The sequence below is a fragment of the Eptatretus burgeri genome, chromosome 6 (genome assembly GCF_056783735.1).
Source record: "Eptatretus burgeri isolate ZD-2024b chromosome 6, Ebu_testis_v1, whole genome shotgun sequence".
NCBI classification, from domain to species: Eukaryota; Metazoa; Chordata; class Myxini; order Myxiniformes; family Myxinidae; genus Eptatretus; species Eptatretus burgeri.
In genome coordinates this window covers 66,315,408-66,329,165 of record NC_140966.1, presented here as the reverse complement: position 1 = coordinate 66,329,165, position 13,758 = coordinate 66,315,408, and the positions used below count along the sequence as shown (strand labels likewise).

Here is a 13,758-nt window from a genome sequence, read left to right as displayed (position 1 = left end):
TCTCAAAAAGTAAGCAGGTGGCCCTGTAAGCTCCACATTTTAGGCTGATTTTCCCTTGCTGGTGATACATGAAGGCAGACACAGCAAGCCTTTCTTGTATGATCATGCATGCATTTTCACCTTATGGCCAAGGCACATTAGTATTAGCTTACAAAGCTTTGTATGGTTGGGTGCTTTGGTCTTTTTGCTGAAGTACATGTGCTTAGCTGTGTCCTAAATATTGGATATTCTTTTTTACTTTGACATTAAGGCATTTCTCAACAGAGAGAAGGCACTTCTTTTCTGACCATGCATTTTGGCCTTATTCCAAGATGCATGTGTTTATTGTATCAGCACTCATTTTGGCCATCGGGCTAGCAGTTTGCTATTTATGGCCAAGATACAAGTTCTTTATGAGTGATTGTTATGTGGTGTATTGTATGCAGTGCAGAGTTAGCCCATCCACCATGCAGCAGGAGACAAGGTTTTGCAATTGTGTGTGTGCGTGTGTGTGTGTGTGTGTGTGTGTGTGTGTGTGTAACTTGCTGTTGTTCACTGCTATCTCCACAGGTGGATGGGTTTCAGGAGATGTAAAGGAGACCTGACAGGTCTCAAAGTATCCACGTGTGTTTACAAAATGCTTCGCTTTGTCATAATGTTTGAATTTTTTAAACCGTTTTTTGGTCAAACATGTATGAAAGTATTTCTCAAAATAGAAATAGCAAAGATAGCTTGTTGGAGCTTGTATTTTTACCTCTGACCTAGGATGACCCTGCATTTTGGTTTTTATAAAAGTATGATCATGAATTTATTGAATGCCTTTCACGAAATCATGTTCGATTATTTCCATTTTTTTTTTGCAGATGAAAAGCTTTTTCTCAACAGAGAAATGATAGAAGTATGTTCCCAAGGCCGATGCTTAAAGTGTTGTGGTTGCACACTTTTCATAATCGGTGGTTGTCTTTTGAGAGGTCCTTCCATCTCCGTGTCGTCCAAGAACCAAAACGCTCGCATCACATTCATGAAACACAACCCTCAAAGGAACCGCATGATTGAATTGCAAATGGGTGGCTTGTCTGCATGAATTACGTCCAAAGTAAATCGTTGTATTCAAATCTAGACGTTCATATCACGTATCTAGTCCACATCGTGTTGTCCATCGGTCGGCGTTTCTAGGCGACGCACCTAATGGAGCCGCAGAATATGTTACAGATCACTGTTATTGTACGGCCCACAATACACACACCCTTCAAAGAGGACACCATTCTATACCAGGAAATTTTCGAGCGCTTTGAACGGGAACAACACATAATAACCGTTCCTATTTTCTATTGCAAGTCTCGAGAGCGCTTCTCGAGTTTATGTTGAATTACTCATTACATGGTGTTTGTGTGGTGTTTCACAAGTCCTGTGTGAAGATTCTGACTTTTATCTATTCATATGCTGAACTTTATCTAATTAATGTGCATTTCCCTTCATCACACAAGCACATCCTTGTGAAAACATGAAGCCCCAATTATAAAGAAAAAGCTCCGCTCCATTTATACAGCATATGTGGCTATTTCAAAATGTGTATGACAAGCTTTGTATTTTGGAGAAATTAAAAAAAAACATTTTTTTAAAGGCCACATTCATATTTCATTTTATAATATCCAGTTGGATAATACGATATATACTATATGAACAAAATTACGGCTTCAGTAAATAAATATACTAAATTATTATCTTTCAACGGTTTGATTGTACCCCGCACATGGGAAGCGAAAAGCAGGATTCGTTCATGTCTGTCTGTCCATCAATCCATCCGTCTGTTTTATCAGCTTATGATCGTCAATTTATGATCGAGGAACAACTTATTTGAACTGAATGTTATATTTTCAGCTCAAATCAGAACATGAATTGGAAGACAAGTTTGTTGTTTTACCGTACTTTGGCTCAGAATTTGTCCCAACCGCTCGTGCACAGAGAGGAGTGAGATAATATTTTTACTCTTTCTGCCTATCTGGAAGTCAAACAAAATTGATAATAATCAATCCAAACAGGAAACATTGTTTTTAAGTACACCATAAAGAACACAAACAACAGGCACGAAGAACTAATGCAACATGTTGGACTATCCCAATATATATCTGAACTATACTCTGGTACTGAGAGTGCTGTGAGATGTAGTAATACCATCTCCAACGTATTTCCAGTTGTGACTGGAGTTCATCGGTGGTGTGTCCTGGCCCTCACACTTTTTAGTGCTTGCATGGACTGCATTCTGGGGAGGATGTCGGCGAGATAAAGCTGCGGTGCATCATTTTGGAATGTCAAGATTTCTGACCTTGATTTTGCAGATGATGCAGTCATCTTTGCGGAGACTCTAGATATCATTTTGGTGGCCCTCAAGGTGCTGAATGAGGAGTGGGAGCTGCTGGGATTACAGGTTTCCTAGATCAAAACTAAGATCCAGGCTTTTAATGACATCTTGGATGCTGCTATCTAGTCTTTACCTGTTTGTGATGAGCATGTTGAGGCCACGAAGAGATTCACTTACCTTGGCAGTGACATTCATGTCTCTGCTGGCTGTGAGGCAGAGGTCAATAGACGTTTGGGTCGGGTCTGGGGAGTCATGGACCCACTGGATCATGGGTTGTGGCACTGTCAGTGCCTGTGCAGGAGGACGAAAGTCAAATCTTCAGGTGCTTGGTGCTTCCAGTCTTGCTCTATGGATGTGAGACTTGGACTCTGACCAGGGATCTGAGATGGAGACTTCATTCCTTTGGTACCAGGTCCCTTCAGAGAATCCTTTCCAATTGCTGGTTGGACTTTGTGTCCAACGAGCGGTTGCTGAGAGGTTGCTCAAATTAAATTTGTTAGCTGCATTGTCCTTGAGCATCTGCTGCGGCTGTATGGACACATGGCTTGTTTTCCTGACGCTGATCCTGCTCATCAGATTCTCTGAGCGAGGAAGCCTCGTGAGTGGAGGAGGCCAATAGGCTGACCACGTGCCTTGTGGTTGCAGCAGGTTGATCGGTATCTCAAGGAGACAGGGATGGACCAGGCATCTGCCTGGGGGAAGACCAGACGGAGGCCCCTGGAGTACCGGCTAAAAGCGGACGCGTGACGCGCTGCTCCGGCGCATTCTCCCATACCTGACCTGATCTGACCAAAACAGTGACGAAGTTTATATTTGGCAATGTACAGAGATATGACAGAAGTAAATAGACACCATGATTTTAAAGTTATTTATTTATTTAACATTTGAAGAATATTTGATCCATTTTAATACACACACTAGTATTTGGTAGACTTGCCATTTGCAGATTTCAATGCTTTTACTCTTTCAGGCATAGAACCGATGAGTTCCGAAATTTTCTCTTGTGGGATTTCTGCCCAGGATTCACGCAAAAGGTTCAGCAATTATTCCCGTGATGTTGGCTTTCTGGACTTTTTCCATACAGCTCGATCCAATATGGCCCAGAGGTGTTCAATGGGATTTCATGTCAGGAGACTGACTTGGCCATGGAAGTCACTTAATCCCATTTTGTCGTGCCATTCTTTGTTCTTTTTTGCAGTGTGGCATGGAGCTCCATCTTCAGTGAGCAGTTGTTTTTGACCATCTGACCAGTGGAGAAGATAGGGAGAAGATCCAGGTCGGGAAGTTGATGGTTCGTTCGGAGAGCCGTAATGAGAGTGTGAGATTTTTTAGGATTGAAAGACATGTTCCATGTGTTGGACCAGCTTGTGATTTTATCCAGATCTGCAGAGAATGAAGAAGCTGCTGCTTGCCGATCTGAGGGATGACAGGTGGTATGGCAGAGAGTGGAGTCATCAGCAAAGATATAAAGAGGATTTTTCAGACAGTCAGAGAGATAATTGATGAAAACCAGAAAAAGAACAGGGCCCAGAACACTGCCTTGAGGAACTCCAGCCTGGACAGGAAGAGGGGATGAAAGAACTCCATTTAGGGCCACACATTGGCTGCGACGAGAGGAAGTCTGCGAGTCATGAGTGGAGATGTTCTTGGATACCATGGGAAGAGAGTTTGATGAGCAGAGCAGGGTGCCAGACCATATCGAAGGCACATGGTATGTCTAGGGAGATGGCTCTGATTTTATGTCTGGCATTGAGTACTTCCATCCATTGTTGGGAGAGCAGAAGCAGAATATCCAGGGTAGAGTGACCTGGTCTGAATCCAAATTGATGATTGGAAATCAAGACATTGGAGAAGGGGAAGGATTTAATGTCTGAAGCGATGATGGATTCCATATCCTTGCTGATGATTGGGAGAAGGCTGATTGGTCTGTAGTTGCAGGGATCTGTTTTTGCACCTTTTTATGCAGGATGTTAATGTTTGCTGATTTCCAAGCAGATGGCAGATGACCTTGAGCAAATGAGAGGGTGAACAGAACAGAGAGGGTGAACAAGAGCAGAGGAGCAGGTTTTTAGGACACGTGGGCTGATGCCATCTGGACCAGTTGCAGAATCTGAGTCGAGGTTTGACAGCAAACTCTCCACCTCGTCAGGAGAAAAGGACACAGAGTCCAGGAACAGCTGGATACTACTGGGTAAGGTGGGTACAGAAAGTGACAGGTTTCGGACACAAGATTTAGAAGTAAACACGGAGTTTGGGCATTCAGCCTTTTCACATGCAGTGTCAGCTGTGCGCCCATTTGAGGTAAGGGAGGGGATGGAGGGGAAACATACATGAGTAACAGACTTAACTAGACACCACCAGGATTTGGAGGAGGGAGACAGGTTTGTGAGTTCAGACTTAAGATGAGAAAGATGGTGTTTTCTGGCTCTTCTGAGGGTAGACACACACTTGTTCCAAACTTTGTAGAAGGAACTGAGATTTCCTTCAGTTGGATTAGCCTTCCATGAGGCAAACGCAAGTTCTTTCAGGACAACTGCCTCGCCACAAGCTTCAGTGTACCATGGGTGGGAGGAAGGGTAGGACAACTGAAGACAAGATGGGATAAAGCTGTGAATGAGAGAGAGCAAGTTTCTTTGAAGGAATTCCCAGGACGAGTTGATGTCGGAGGAAGTAGAGATTAGAGACCAGTCTAGAAGTTTGATGGCTGCTTGAAGTCCCTGCCAGTTGGCCTGAGTGAAATGCCAGACTCAACGGTGCTGAGGTGGTTCTCTGATAACAGCCAGAGAAATGTCTACTTTGACAAGAATTTGGTCAGATGAACTGATTGGAGCAGAGGAAGAACAGCAGATATTTTCAGGGAAATTGGTCAAAATCAGATCCAGAAGAGATGGAGTACCATTGGTTGAGAACCGTGTCAGGAAGTTTTGCTCAATGAGACTGACAGATTGTGTCAGTCTCATTGAGTCACAGAAGTCTTTTGCTGAAGTGCCATGGCAGGTGAGAGAGGTACCACACCCAGCCAACTGGCACGATGACAACTGAAGTCACCACATATGAGGAAGAGAGAGAGTTGGGATGAGAGTAGGTTCATGTTGGTAGAATTGGTTCATGTTGGTAGAATTGGTTCATGATAGAAGTTGGTTCATGTTTTTGGAGAGTGAGATGTAAATGGAGTCATCACTGTTTGGTGGACGCTACAACACACAAATAAACATGAGGTGGGAGTGGAGGGGAAGCCATAGCCAGAGGTATTCCTGGGGGTGTGAGGGAGAGAGGGCAGTGCATGGTGAGTGAGGCGTAGAGTTTTTTTTTAAATGAAGAGGGCATCTCTGCCACCAGGACGAGGCTCAGGTCTGTCATACCGGAGGAGGGACAAACCAGGGAGAGATACTACTATGGAGTCAGAGATGTCTTCAAGGAGGAAGGTTTCTGTTAAGCAGATTACATCTGGTTTGTCAGTGGCAACCTGTATGGAAAGATCTGTCAGGTTTGAGTGAAGGCCTCGGATGTTTGAGGTCCACACTGTTAAGGAAGAGGGATGGGAGGGGGTTTTAGGTGCAGGGGAGGGGAAGGTTGGGAAGAGGGAGGAGGGAGCAGGGGGAGAATGTGGATTTAAGTAGGTGGGGTGAATTAGCACTGAAGTTGGAAAAATAGGACGATTGATGGGGGATGACCTGAGATGATGGTGAACAGTTTTTTGAAGACTTGGATGGAAGAATGAGATTGGAGATAATGTGGAAGTCAGTTCCACAGGTGGGAAAAAAGAGGTTTACAGAGAAGAAAGAGGCTGTTTCTTGCATCTCTGTAGGATGGGGATAAATTCATCAGTGTAGATATAAAAAGGATTTTCCAGAAAGATCGTTGATGAAGTTTAGCAACAGCACCTGGGCCCAAGACACTGCCTTGGATGCAATAGGCAGGGAGTTTGGAGAGCAAAGTGGGGTGCCAGGCTGTATCAAATACTTGAGATATGTCCAGAGAAACAGCCCTGATCTCATGTTTAAGATTTAGGGCCTCCATCCATTGTTGGGAGAGCAGAAGCAGCATGTTTATCATGGAGTGATCCGATCTGAAACTGAACTGATGATGTGAGGTCAGGATGTTGGAGAAAAGGTAGGACTTGATGTCAACTGCGATGTTGGATTGCATGATCTTGCTGATGATTGGAAGTAAGTTAATTCGTCTGTAGTTTAGAAGATATGTTTTTGCACCATGTTTGTGTAATGCAGTGATGTTGGCTGACTTCCAAGCAGATGGAAGATGACCTAGGCTAAAGGAGAGAGTGAAAGGAGCAGAAAGAGGATGTGAAAGAGCAGCAGAGCAGGTTTTTGAGAAACGTCCACTGATGCTTTTCAGGCTGCAATTGCAGAATCAGAGCTGAGGGTTGCCAGAAATGTATCATCCTTCTCAGGAAAGGAAGGCAGAGCCCATGAGCAGTTGGGTGTGACTAGGTAGTTGGCACAGGGAGCGAGAGGTTTACATTCAAAACTTGGAAGCAAACACAGAATTGAGTTGCTCACCCTTCTCAAAAGCAGCACCGGTTGTGATGTCATTTGAAGTGTGGGAAGGGATGGATGGGGAGCACACTCCAGACACAGACTTATCAAGGCACCATCAGGATTTTGAGTAAGGAGACAGATTTGAAAGTTGAGCCTTGAGGTTGGGCAAATGTTGTTTCTAACTCTCCTGTGAGTAGACACAATTGTTATGGGTTTTGTGGAGTGTCTGAGATTTCCTGCAGTCAGATTTGTCTTCCAGAAAGAGAAGGCAAGTTGTTTCAAGGCATTGCCTAACCACTACATTTGGTGCACAATGGGGAAGAGGATGGGTATTTATTTATTTATTCGTATGCAGCCTGTGGTTGTTTGGCTGCATCATCTTCTGGGGATGTGGGTATGCCACTGATGCAATGCCCCCTGTTACCAGCATGCTGGTACTCATTTTGCAAGGAAGGATAACAGGCTGAGTCAACCCGCCTGGTGTTAATCGAACGGGAAGACAGGGGCTTGAACTCAAGACCTAAAATCTTGAGCCAGCCGCTCTAACCGTTAAGCCAACACCAGGCTGAGAGGATGGATATAATAACTGCAGATGAGATGGGATGCATCTGTGCAATATTGAAGACTTTACAGTGAAATGTCTAAGTTGTACAATGGCAGAAAAACATGATATGAAAGGATCCATTTTCTGATGCTACCATTCTTGCTGGGGATGCCTTGTATGCATTGACAGCAATCTTTCAGCAAAAAAACAATGTGGCAAATGATAACTGAAAACACTCACCTTGCTTAATGCAGGAAGGAAAGCATGGCCAACAGCTGATAAGCACAGCAATGAGCAAACCATCTAGTTCTAATGAAAATGCTTTACTGGGGTAATGAATGTGTTAATTATTTAGGTATCCATTATTTATTATGTGTGTTTAGATCAGTTGTCTTGTATTTGCCCCCAGCTGGCACGATCAGGATCCCCCATTGAATTTAGCCCCTTGTCTCCCCAAAATCCATTTGTATTTTAACAAATTACATGTTCTTTTTCACGAATCTCCCCATTTAATGAAAAGGCTAGTTGTCATAGGAGTTGGCCTCAATGGTAATATAAGGTTCTGGTCACGGAGCCTGAGAGCCAGACCTTGATTGGGTTGATGAGGCCACGTGCTGTGGTTGGGCGGGCAGTCACATGGGGTTTCACTGACCAATGAGTATGAATCCTAGTGAGTTGCAATGGGAAGTTGGCCTGACCGGGGCAGCCGATCAATGAACAGCGAGAGCGATGTCACACTCCCATCTCTTTAAGAATTCCAGGTGCGGTCGTGATCGCTCGATCGCTCTCCGTCTCTCTGATCAGCCATCTTGCTTCCCTTCACTGCTCCTTAACCAGCTTGCCTCTTCGTCTCTCCTCTTGGCCTACACGACTACCCTAAGCTTGCTCCACACACCCACGGTCCTGTTCGGGTCCTGAAGGACAGTGCATTCCATTTATATGGTCATGTCCGGGGCAACCCACCTTATGGATGTGTTGTGGGGCAGACGAAGTCTGTTCGTCAGATGTAGATTAGCCCACAGTACCTGGGACGAAGGAAAGGCTTCACTTAACTCTTGCAGCTATCGCTTCCCCTTCCCCTTCCGCTCTTCCTCTCGTATGCCCCATGCTTCTTCCACGTATTGGTGATTGGTGCATGTTATGGAATAAGTATGCGGCAGTCCATTTCTGTATTTAGAATAATTACATCACCGACAGGGTTTTCCTTTCTTCCTTTTTTTTTGTTTTGCCTTTACCATGTTCCCTCCCCGTTCTCATGATGAATTAAACGTGTATTTTCTTTCATATTTTGAGTGGCTTGGATTACAGAAGTTGCCTTTGGTGTCATCAACTTATTGGGAATCATAAGCACGCCATATTGTGGTGGGTCCATTTGAATTGTAATTGTTTACCCAAAAGCACCATTTGCATGCTCAGCACGCAAGACCAATCTGTGCAGTTTAACTGTTGCATTACCAGGTCCTTTAGGACCCAACCCAGTCACATTACATCTGTTGTCTGAAGTGGGCATAGTACACTTTACATTTGGAGTTGGTTCAAATTTCATTCCATTAGAGGATTCTCAGGAGCAGGATGATCTAAACCATAAATTTAAGAGACACCAAATTTTACTTTGTTACATAGGGAAGCCCCACTTAAGGATCTTCTATAGCACAGCCTGAGCATCTGATCTGACACATCCACAATGGCTAATCAGGCCACCTAAGATGGCAGCATAGGTTTTACACATTTAGCATCTAGATGACCTTGTTCCTCAGAATTATGTCACAGGTAAATTACTCACCTTTATAAAGTATTGACTATCTCTGTAATCTCACAAGATAATCATGCTCTCACAATGTTTGAGTTAGTTGAACAGAAAGCATTCTTGCATACTGGGAGGGTGCAGGACGGTGGCGGGGGGAAGCTGGGAGGGTGCAGGACGATGGCAGGGGGAAGCTGGGAGGGTGCAGGGTGGTGGTGGGGGGAAGCTGGGAGGGTGCAGGACGATGGCTGGGGGAAGCTGGGGGGGTGCAGGGTGGTGGTGGGGGGAAGCTGAGAGAGTGCAGGACGATGGCGGGGGAAGCTGAGAGGGTGCGGGACGATGGCTGGGGAGGCTGAGAGGGTGTGGGGCGATGGCGGGGGTTGGGGGGGACGCTGGTAGGGTGCAGGATGGTGGCGGGGGAAGCTGAGAGAGTGCAGGATGATGGCTGGGGGAAGCTGAGAGGGTGCAGGACGATGGCTGGGGGAAGCTGAGAGGGTGCGGGACAGGGGGGAAGCTGAGAGGGTGTGGGACGTGGGGGAAGATGGGAGGGGGCAGGGTGAAGGGAAAGCTTTGAGGGGGCAGAGTGAATGGGTGGGGGTGAAGGGGAAGCTTTGAGTCGGTGGGGTGAGGGTGAAGCTTTGAAGGGGTGGGGTGATGAGGGATGCAGAAAGAGGGGATATGAAGTATCGGGATGCTGAAGAGGGGAACACATAGAAGGGAGGGGTTTGGAAAGACGCAGGCTTTTCGGAGATGTGGGGAGAGTACTGGCACGGATGGGTTTGACACAGTTAAAGGATGTGAAGGGGAATTGATTGTCATGAGCAGACAACCTCCACAAGCTCGACTTCTCAATATTCACAGTCTGGATATATGGAGACGGAGATCATGGGATGTGTGGAAATAATTTTTCTTGAAGGAACAGAAGAAAGTGGTGCTATCGGTTTGGGTGGAGGGTTTAAGGACCAAATGTTTAGGTGAGAGACGGGTTTGGAAAATAATCCTTGTGAAGAAGAAAAAGAGGAAGAGATTGTGTTGAGGAAGATAAATACGTGGAGTGTTCATGGCAGAGAAATAAGGAAGGTGAAGCACTTTAAAATTTATTTTACATTTTTGAAAGAAGAAGCATTTCATTCAATGAAGACCCAGTGCACATATATTGAGAAAAGGAAGAGATAAAGAATGAAGTACAGGAAATACAGGCAGAAGGGATTACAGACACATTATGTTCATGTTTTGGAGTGAAAAGGGAAAGTTTTTTTTTTGAAACAAGGAGGAGGAACAGGATAAGGTTGAGGCAGCTGAAAGGACAATACTTGGGAGAAAAGAAGCGGAATGAGGGACGTGGCGTCAAAACAAAGACAGAATTTGAACACCGGCGATCCAAGTAGTAGGTAATGAGCAGCACCAACAAATTCGACAATACAGCACATCAAGGTATGACTTAACACGGAAGGTTGGACGAAAACACAAATGAAAATATAATTGAAAGACACAACAGTCTGGAAGGTCTGGAGAACTTACCTTTGATGAAGAGGAAGGAGCAACTCCCGAATCCAATCAATACATGCAGCAAAGCAGGAACAGGAAATCAAAAAAAAAAAAAAACTCATCAATCTCCCACTACTTGATGTTTTATCATTCCATCTACAGGCTGGAAGATAGCTAAGAGGTATGAACACGTGACTCTGAGCTGTCTTGCTTAGGTTTCAATCTCAACCCAGCTGTAAACTATCACCCTGGTATTTTGTGTACAGGTGTTTTACAGGCAGGGTAAAGCAAAAATGGGTGCACTATCCCTCGGATGGATGTTAAACTTGGTGCCCCCATCTGTCACTTTCTGCTTTGTACATTACATGATATTTGTTATCCTGCTTGCTTCTTCAAGAGGTAGTATGTGTTTAATCTCACCAACATAAACACAGATGTACAAAGGATGAGTTAACAAAGTTTACCATGATGCTGCATTCTTTTTGCCTCACCTATGAGCGCACACGTTGGACAAGTTTATATTTATTTGTCACGTCATGGTAACCTCACGCACGTGCTGCAAAGAGTAGGCTAACACAAACTCGTGCATGGGCTATGTGCGTCCGCGAAATGTTCCGTGCTGCATTTGGCGTGCGTGCGTGTGTCTGTGTGCTTAATTCGAGCGGACCAGGCAGACTTCAAAAGTAAAGCTTCTTCAGCACGACCTGCTTTGCTTTTCGCCGCCCGTGTTTGCTTTTGTCCTTCGAGACGATTCGCCACATTTACTAAAGCCATAAAAAAAACTTTATTATGGAAAGCTTGTATTTTTCAAACACGTCCGACAATTGCTTGTGCCTATGAGGTTATAAGACCATACGACAAGGCGTTATTTGTTCAGAGAGATCAGTACGCGTTTTAGCAGCGGGATCTACGCTAGGGTTCTTCCTTTAGTGTTACTGTTTGGACAAAGTGGATAAACAATTGTCCAGCCGTCACGAACCGGGCGGTGGTCACATGAGCGTCAAATTTTCTGACTGTGCATTTTGTCTGCTAAAGTCTTGACATTGCACGCTGCTCTTATCACAACAATCATACGCTCTGTTTATGGCCACATCCAAAAATCGAGCACTTACTAAACTGCAAACGTTAAGCAGTCAGCACGCGTTGAAATGTACACCAAGTCTCACGAGGTAAGAAATGCATTGCGTAAAGCAGACGACGGAGTACGGCACAAAGTTTCGTCTAAAGTTGGAGTGTTGTTTATGCTGACACTCAAAACTAATGCTCGTAAAAGTTTGAAACTGTCCCACAGCAAACATTTTGCACAGGCTTACGGAGGCCGTGTCTCAAGTAAGTTATTGCTTTCTCTTGGCAAATTGCTGCTCCAATGTGTGCTTTACCTGTGTGCGCTTGCTCCCACTCGTGCACGGGTCCCTCTGTGGAAAGACAGCGCTTTAGCGCGGAGTTATATGAGATTATCATACGGTGTGATGGATTGCTGCTCCATGGAAGAATGGTCTGCTTGTTGCATCGTGGCCAGATGTCTGCAGAATAAACTTGTAATGGTTCGTTACATGGAGAGGAACTTGGGTTCCACCTGGTGGTGACTGTGAGCTGCAGACTCGATGGTCGTGATTCTCTCAAATGTGCCTTCCGGTGTTTATCTAAACTTTTGCCAATGCATGTGACCATGACACACTGTCCTTTTTGGGCAGTGGTCCACAGTGATGCTCTGTGGCGATGAATCCAAAGATAACCAACTCTTCCAAGTGAGAGTGCAGATGAACAGTGACTCATTGACTTCCTAATCTCTATTGCCTACTCCTTCAGCACTTTGTATCAGTGGTAAGGATAGTTCTTTGGTAATATTAAACACCTTGAGAAATCCCTGGTTATCCAGTTATTGGAAGTATCAGGAGGGGCACCACGTCACGTCATGCAGGAGCTAAAGTTTGATCTCGGATACCTGTGTGCTCATAACATGATACCAGCTCATGTTGAAAGTCCATTTATTACATATTGTATTCAAAAGGGGTGTTTTAATCAACCCAAACACCCAATTTAACTCATGCACTCCCTTGGAGTTCCGTTAGTATGCATGCAGAGTTTCAGGCTGGTAGGTTTCATGATTTTGGAGTTATGGAGGAGACGCACACAAAATTGTGCGCACACGCACACACACACACTGTTTATATAGTGTCTCATTTATATCCGACCCATTTTATTTGATATTTTTAAACATAAGTGTAAATTCTACTAATTTCATTTTTTGTCTTTTACAGGTGAACCCATGAAGATTTAAATGATGGATCATTACGATGTGCAAGACGAATTGTAATTGTTGAACTTCACTTATATTATTTATATGGTAGTGGTGTTGTTGTTGTTGTTGTTCTGCTTCGTTTCTGGAAGTGCATCCATTGTAATGGACAACATTTGAAAGATGCAATCTTTAAGAAGTAGACTGGTAATAATGTGTTTAGAGGACAGTATAATACAACTCCCATGTTTGTACTTCACTTTAATGCAATACATGTGTGGGTTTCTTGGACCACCTTTATTTTAATACAAGAATAAGTATCAGATATAAATGGGACACCCTGAATAAGTTAATTCACATCAGGCGATTTTCATCCCACTGCAAAATGAACGCCAAGCTCAACTCAAAATAGGAGGTGATGGCATGATCATCACACTACACACACAGTAATGATTTTGGAAAACGCCAGGGAGTGAATATATCTATATATTAATACTGAAGGACCAATTTTGTGCTCCTCCTAGCGGTCGCATCACGTTTTTCTCGGTACTGTGACCTGGACTGAAAGAAACTTCGTACCTGTAAGAATGCATCGCACATAGTGGCAATAGTCAACTTTCAACTCTGAAGCAGAATAAACACTTTTCGTTGAGATGGGGGCGAGGAGTGAAGAGGCAGGGGCGGGGGATGAAGAGACGGGGGCAGGGAGTGAAGAGGCGGGGGGCAAGGTAGGCAAATTTTTGGGCGAGGGTAAGTAAATTGAAAGCGGGAGACGGGGGGAAATGGGGCGGGGGATGAGGGGGCGGGGGCTGGGGTGAATTAGGCAGGGTTGAGTGTGAGGGGGAGGAGAGGGGGGCGGGGGGCCAGGGGTAAGTGGGGCGGGGAATCAAGAGACGCGGGCGG

At 44.7% G+C, this 13,758-nt stretch overlaps 1 protein-coding gene across 2 annotated transcripts in view; it reads right to left on the bottom strand.

Moving 5' to 3' along the window:
* Positions 1–12,131, bottom strand: part of LOC147024981 (uncharacterized) — a 120,256-nt gene extending 108,125 nt beyond the window's left edge. For both annotated transcript variants that reach the window (XM_085885480.1, XM_085885478.1), the window contains exon 1: positions 11,996–12,131. The gene's annotated coding sequence lies outside the window, so the exon portion shown is untranslated. The remainder of the gene's footprint in view (positions 1–11,995) is intronic.
* Positions 12,132–13,758: the final 1,627 nt, after the last annotated feature.